This window comes from Cricetulus griseus, chromosome 2 (assembly GCF_003668045.3).
Source record: "Cricetulus griseus strain 17A/GY chromosome 2, alternate assembly CriGri-PICRH-1.0, whole genome shotgun sequence".
Taxonomy (NCBI): Eukaryota; Metazoa; Chordata; class Mammalia; order Rodentia; family Cricetidae; genus Cricetulus; species Cricetulus griseus.
The window spans coordinates 358,288,898-358,295,763 of record NC_048595.1 but is presented as its reverse complement, the minus strand read 5'-3'; the positions used below and the strand labels follow the sequence as shown (position 1 = coordinate 358,295,763).

Genomic DNA, 6,866 nt, shown 5'->3' with positions numbered 1-6,866 from the left:
TGGTCTCACCAATGAGGCTCATACAGGTGACATCTCAGCCCTGTGTTCATAGTCACAGCTTTCAAGCAGGTGTCAGGATCTCACTTATAAATATGAACACACCACCAGGGGTCCCCAGACTTCCATAATTAGCTTCAGGGTCAAAACTAAAAGAAAATTAAGACAATGCAAAAAAAAAAAAAAAAAAAAAAAAGGAAAACCCTGTCATGCTGACATTCTCAGAGAGATGGGTGAAAAGACTATATCCATAGATCAAGAACAGAATGGAAATGTTCTAGAAAAGACATTCATGCAACAAGAAAGAGCCAAGACAGGGGCTGGAGAGATGGCTTAGAGGTTAAGAGTACTGGCTGCTCATCCAGAGGTCCTGAGTTCAATTCTCAGCAACCACATGGTGGCTCACAACCACCTATAATGAGATCTGGTGCCCTCTTCTGACATGCAGACAGAATGCTGTGTAAATAATAAATCTCTTTAAAAAAAAGAGTCAAAGATTTGGAGAATGAACATAGAAATGAAAAGGGCATCAGCTGACCATGTAGTCAGTCACAAAGACAGAGCTCAAGAATAAAGGTAGGCCTGGCAGTGGTGGGGAACATCTTTAATCCCAGTGCTTAGGAGGCAGAGGCAGGTGGACCTCTGTGAGTTCAAGGTAGAATGAGGCCAGAGTTGTTTTTTTCTTTTTTCTTTTATAAAATAAATCTAATATTCGGATACCAGGAGTTCCACTGAGAGGGAAGAGTGAACCTTTCAGAGCTGAAAGAGTAATTTCAAGACTGGAAGGAACCACCTTTGGGAGACGAGTGGATGGAGAAAGACCCAGCAGGGCACACCAGCAACAGTGTTGGGGACAGAGCAGACAAAGCTTGCAGTGCTAAGAGCTAGGAGACCTGCAGGGACGGGCTTCAAGGGAAGGTTATTTCTCTCCCAGAACTCTCAACCAAACTGTGACTGAGCAATCTTTAAGAGAAAAACCTTCACCACTCAAGACTTTACAACAGTCACCTTCAGTATTAGCTATTTGTCTTAGCTCTGGAAAAATACCGAAGAGCAACTGAAGGGCTGGTTTATTTCAGTTCAGTTTGAAGGGTTATACCATCCCTGTGGGGAAGGTGTGGGGCAACTGATCTCATCCAGTCAGGAAGCAGGCCCCTCACAGGCTAAGTAGAGGTTTGTCTTTAGGGATTCTAGATTCTGACAGGTTGACGATACTAACATTACATCACACCTTCCATACACACTTTTCCAGAATGTTCTTAGGGTATGATCTGCCAAATCAGGTGAGTCAGGGAAAGAAATAGAAAAACAGATGACTGTGTGTATGTGTGTGTGAGTGTGTGGTGGGTTGTCAGGTGAACCAGAGAAAGAGGCACAGGCTGTGCCAGGTGCACAGGTCAGCAAGTTGTACCAACAGCAAAACACAGACCTGCTGAGTCTGAATGTGTTCCAAGAGATTTATACAAAGAGAGAATGCGGAACCAAACAAAGGTTAAGAACACTACTAGGAAGAATAAGACAATTATTAACTGTTTAAGAAAGGCAGAGAAATGATAATGGCTGTTTAAGAATTAGGACTAGGCTATCATAATTCATCAAAAGAGTTTCCCATAGTATCATAGTTGACTACAATTACAGTCTACCCAAAGGATACATAGGGTTGGATTGGCAGGGGCATGCCTCTAGGAGCAGGAAAGGGGACAGGGCTGGAAAGAGAATGGATGGGTCAGTGGGCTGAGACATGGTTACTGGGAACAATCCTAATAGAAGTGGCTTTAAATTTTGTGCTGATTTAATTTAAAAGTGTAACCATGTAACTTTGGAGGATAATGATCAAAGTATGCCAGTCTCATCAAGTATTTATTTCCTTTTCCTAAAATCCAAGCAAGTCTTGTCTAAAATAAAACTGGATACACTAGAAAATGAGTTGTAGTCATGTGAAAACAGAAGACTGAAATCTCAGAACATGACATCATCCCTTATACTTGGGTAATTTAAGTTTCATGGAATTAGGCTGGCCACAGTAAGACAGTACATGTAAATGAACTGTAAATGTTTTACTTTATACATGTGATGGGCCTTTAGTCACAGTGCTTGCTTACCATAAGGATTCACCCCCTATGCTGACTCCCTCAGGTCTAGCAACTTGGAGACTGGGAACTTTGCCTGAGTACCATGGACAAGTGGCCTGTCCCCTTCCTCCCACTGGTGGCTTTCAACAGTGTGATATCACTCATGCCCAGGCATGGCAGTGATTTCAAATAACAACTCTCAAACAGCACTGTATGGCACCAGAGACAATTTATCTCCCTGTCTCTATCACATCCCACAAACATATGAACGATCCCTCCCTCTTCCAGGGCTGCTTTATGGTCGACCCTAAATATTTCCCACATCAGTGAAGCTATCAACCACCCCTCAGGTCTGCCATGGACCGGTGCATTGGATCTTTCCTAAATGAGCCGTTCTGTTTCCTTAGTGGGTAGGATGTGACACAGAGGCCACATTCTGCCTAACACTCAGGCTTCCCAGAGAATCATGAGTGTGCTTTGCTTTGCAGGGAGAGATGGTCTGAACACAAGGCAAGGCCTCAAATACAAGTTGCAATCTCTGTGGGTTTTGCAAACATCGCTAAAGTGGCTTTTAAGTCACAGTGCACCAAAGCAAAGGACAGTGTTACTGCTTGTCTGAAGCCTGGTGGGAACACGCTCATGCAGCAAGTGACTCGGTAATTCCTCCCCTTGGCCTTCCCACAGGGATGATACGACCGACTGTGAAGCCCTTCATAGGGAGTGATCTGCTCTCCAGGGAGGGCAGTTAAAAAGAGGGCAGACAGGGAGCATGCCCCAAGGTTGTCAACCACACACGATGCTCAACCACACACGTCCATGCAGGGTCTAGTGCTTTGCCTTTTTGGAACACTAAGACCAAAAGCTATTGCCCCACTCAGCAGAAGGCCATCCAAGGGCAGGAGGAGCCCTACATTTGGGGATCTCTTTTTCCCTCTCCCTGAAGTTTCTGAATGCAGAAACCTCATGTTTCTAGTAAGAACAAAAAGTCTTCCACAAGAGAATATTTGCTGCACTCTCCAGAAAAGGATGCGCAAACACCTGAGAAGCAGAAGGGTGTTTGTAAAAAGCTGGGACGCCTCCATGCAGGTCATGTCCTAGCATGGTAATTGGAGCCAATGTTTCCGAAAACAAGACTTGGGAACTCACTCTGCAAGGGGTATTTTAGGAAGCATCATTCTACTGAGTTCACCTAGTGGAGAGTCTTAACTCTGAACATGCCTTCCTGGTTGACCATGACACGGTGTGTTCTTCAAATATTTGCAGAGGCCAGTGACATTGACTTTTCCAAACCAGAGTGCAAACCTAACAAAGTACTGACAACGGGCATGATTTATGCCCTGGTGTAGCAGTGGGGTTGGCTTTCCTGTTGCAGAGTTTGCTGTCAATGCCATCTCATTAAGAAGGAGTCTTCAAGATCGAGCAGACCAACTTGTGCCCAGATCTTGGGTTTTCTGTTTACTGTCCAATCAAAGGACCCAGAGCTCCTTATGGAAATGACCCAGTCTAGGACTAGAACTCGGAATGTGTAAGACTATCACTCTCCAGGAAGATCTATAGTACTAGGAAGCAAAGAAGCACCAAGAAAGCAAAACAATAGGACATGTCATGTGGGCATTAGAGCCCACTGGAGTTCCCAATAGCTAAGATAGGAATATGAACAACACAATAAAACAGTCTTGATACAACCTGAAGCATAAAACTAGCATCCAAAAGCTCATGTTGGTAAAAACAAACAGAGGAGAGAGGGGACAGAATACACTTTCTAGTTCATTCATGTGGGTTGACCAAGGACAAATGGAAAGCTGCCAAACATTATTGGGTCACGTGATCAAAGTCAAGGTCAACAATGGTGAAGTCTTGTTAATAGTATGAGAGGCCTGCTGTTCCCTGTTGTCATTTCAATAGAGAACACACAAAGCTACTGTGGGGTAAGAGAGGTACATCCATTGTTGGGTGTCCTGAGCCCTCTGTTCTACAGACAGTGTCGCAGTGATCTGGTTCTTGAATTTCCTTAAGCTGATGGTTCTACTTTTGAGGAATTCACAGAGTGTTCTCCATGGCCCAGTAACCAGAAGTAGCAGTCCAGGAGAATTCTTATCTCCTGAAGTTAGAAAGGAAAATACACACAGCTGATATGGACTAAAATACCTGGTCCAGGGCATCATTGTTATTTAGAGCCTTTACTAGAAAGAACAGATGTACAGCTGGGTTGAAATCCCCCACTGGGAGGCCAGTGCTTAAAGATACAAATCAGGTTTTCAGTTGTGTAAGGAGGTGTTAGCAATAACTAGTACAAGGAGCCCTGGCCACCTGGGGTGAATTCCAACTGCTGTTTCTTTGTATTTTGCTTCCAGGGGAGAATGCCTCAGCACCTACATCTTCTAGATGGGATGGACTTTTACAGGACTGCTTTGTGTACCACCCTCCTTAGAGGACCTGGTCCACATTGGCATAAACATTTAACCCAGAAAGGAAATCAATGGCAGCTTCCTTCAATGAACTCTAGCTGTGGACACAGTGTGCCTTGATACCCTTGACTCATTACTGTCTGCTTCTACTGTTCCAAGTGGCTTCCTGGGCTTCCAACCAACATCATCTAGATATGGGGAGATCAGGACTGACTTCATTTCCCTGTTTGTATTTGCCCAGTTTCCACAAAGAATACTGATGAGGAAGGGTGGTAAATCTTGGCTAGCGGTTAAAGGTAAAAAAGACCCCCAAAGAAAAGTGACCAGCTTCTTTCTGAGCCTCCTAACTGGAGCCCAGAGATGGCAGAAAAGGAATATCTAAGCCAAAAATGTCTCTGTTCTATCATGGCCAGAGGCTTGAGAAGCCTGTAAGGGGTTTGTTGTTTCCTTAGCTCTTTCCCCGAAAGCACACTAAAGCTCAAGGAACTGGAATGACCAGCTATTCCCGCTGCTCTCCCGGCCCATCAGTGAACTGTTATTAACTCCACAGCTGTGAGGCTAAGGGCCCCTCCTGCATAGCTCTGTCTTCTTCCTCTCTCAAGCCTCCTAAAGTAAACCACTTCTTCCTAAAATCACACCCCCTGTGGCCTGTGAATTTCATTGCTCAGATTCACAAGACATGAAGCCATGGTGGCTTTGGTGGCCACTGAGCTTCCAGGATCCTCACCCCTCAAACTATACACAACAAAAGCTAAGAGATGCTCTCTTAAGTTCAAAGACACCCTTATATTGCCCCCCCCAGAAACAGTTTTAAATATGACAGACCCCTGTTTATATCTTTGCAGAAAAATAGGTCTTCATGTATATTTTGTCAGGGACATGAGAAGCCAATGTTTTGTGTGCATATCTCAATTCCGAAGGAGAAAGCCACGCTTGCAGGATGGAAATGCCTAGTAACAATAGCATGGGAAAGTAACCAGCATGACTGACTTGTGGGAATCAGCACTGTCGAATGGCAAGGAGCAGGGTCAAGTGACCGCCACATCCTACGGAACTGCTAAGCCATCTGCTAAAGGGTGACTTGATGAAAAACCACAGGCGACAGCACTTGAGAAGCACAGTGGGAGAGGGCGGCTTTGGTACAGGCACTCTACTGGGAAAGAGAAGGGCATAGGTGGGAAAACCCTGGGAGGAAGGATGACTGTACAGTCTGGAGAAGTAGGGACTTCTTAGGTAAGGTTGGGCTGCCAAAATGTCAGCCTGCTGAATATAGTAGCCGGTTGGTTATAGGTATCATGGAAACATCTTAGTTTTCTATGCTGGAGAGCTAGAAAAAGCACATGGTAAGATGCTTATGTTGCACCTGATAGTCTCCATTTGGCCTGCTAGCAATCATAGCTATTACACATCTATCATGAATAACCGGTAAAGAAGCTGATGCTACTGTTTCCTTTTAAAGCATATTCGTGGTAAAAGTAAGCATCTTTACACATAGTTTTTCAAACCCGGATTTTTCTATAGAGTAAGAAGATGAAAATCATTCCTCTAATTGAGATTTGATGAAATGGTCAAATCGACATTCTACTTGGGAGAAAGATGACATTTCCAACAGCAGGGGGTGCCATGTACCAAGCCCAGAGAGAGTGCTGGGTGTCACATGCCTGCCAGCTCCACAGGCTTTTAGCTGCAAAATGTTTGAATCCAGTTCTTACTAGATCTGAAGAATGTCTAGAAAGCTCCACACCCTAGCTTCAGCGTAGCTTTTCCTTGCTGACTTAACAATAAACTCAAAGAATTTGGGGCATAGCTGGGAGGGGCACAGTTCATGTAGATTCAATTCAGCAAAATGAGAGGTTCTATGGATGGGGTAGGGAGTGGGGTGAAGTGGGTGGTGGTCCAACCACTGTAGCATGGCAGTGGACAAGATGGCAATTTTGGATTATGTGTAGTTTACTACAGTTAAGATGTTTTCTTAGGGGCTGGGGAAACAGTGCAAGCATGGGGCCCACCTATAGAGCTGGGGATGCCTGCTGCCTACCTGGAATCCCAGAACTTGGAAGGCTAAGACAGGGGGTTTCTGGTGAAAGCTGTCTGACTAGACTAGCTGGAACTCAGCAAGCGATAGATACTGCCTCAAGAAATAAAGTAGCCTGTTGTGGTGGCACCGGATTAATCCCGGCACTTGGGGCAGCAGAGTCTGGATCTTGGTGAGTTTGAGGCCAGCCTGGTCTACAAAGTTCCAGGACCACCCGGCTTACATATGAGAGCCAATCTCAAAAAACAAAGAAAGAAAGAAACAAAACACCTTTGGAGTTGAAGAGTTGGTTCAATGGTTAAAAGCACTGGCTGCTCTTCCAGAGGAGCCAAGTTCAATTCCCAGCACCCACAT

General features: G+C 44.8%; 1 protein-coding gene across 1 annotated transcript in view; it reads right to left on the bottom strand.

The window, feature by feature from the left end:
* Positions 1-6,866, bottom strand: part of Ankh (ANKH inorganic pyrophosphate transport regulator) — a 134,857-nt gene that overhangs the window by 7,698 nt on the left and 120,293 nt on the right. The window lies entirely within an intron of this gene.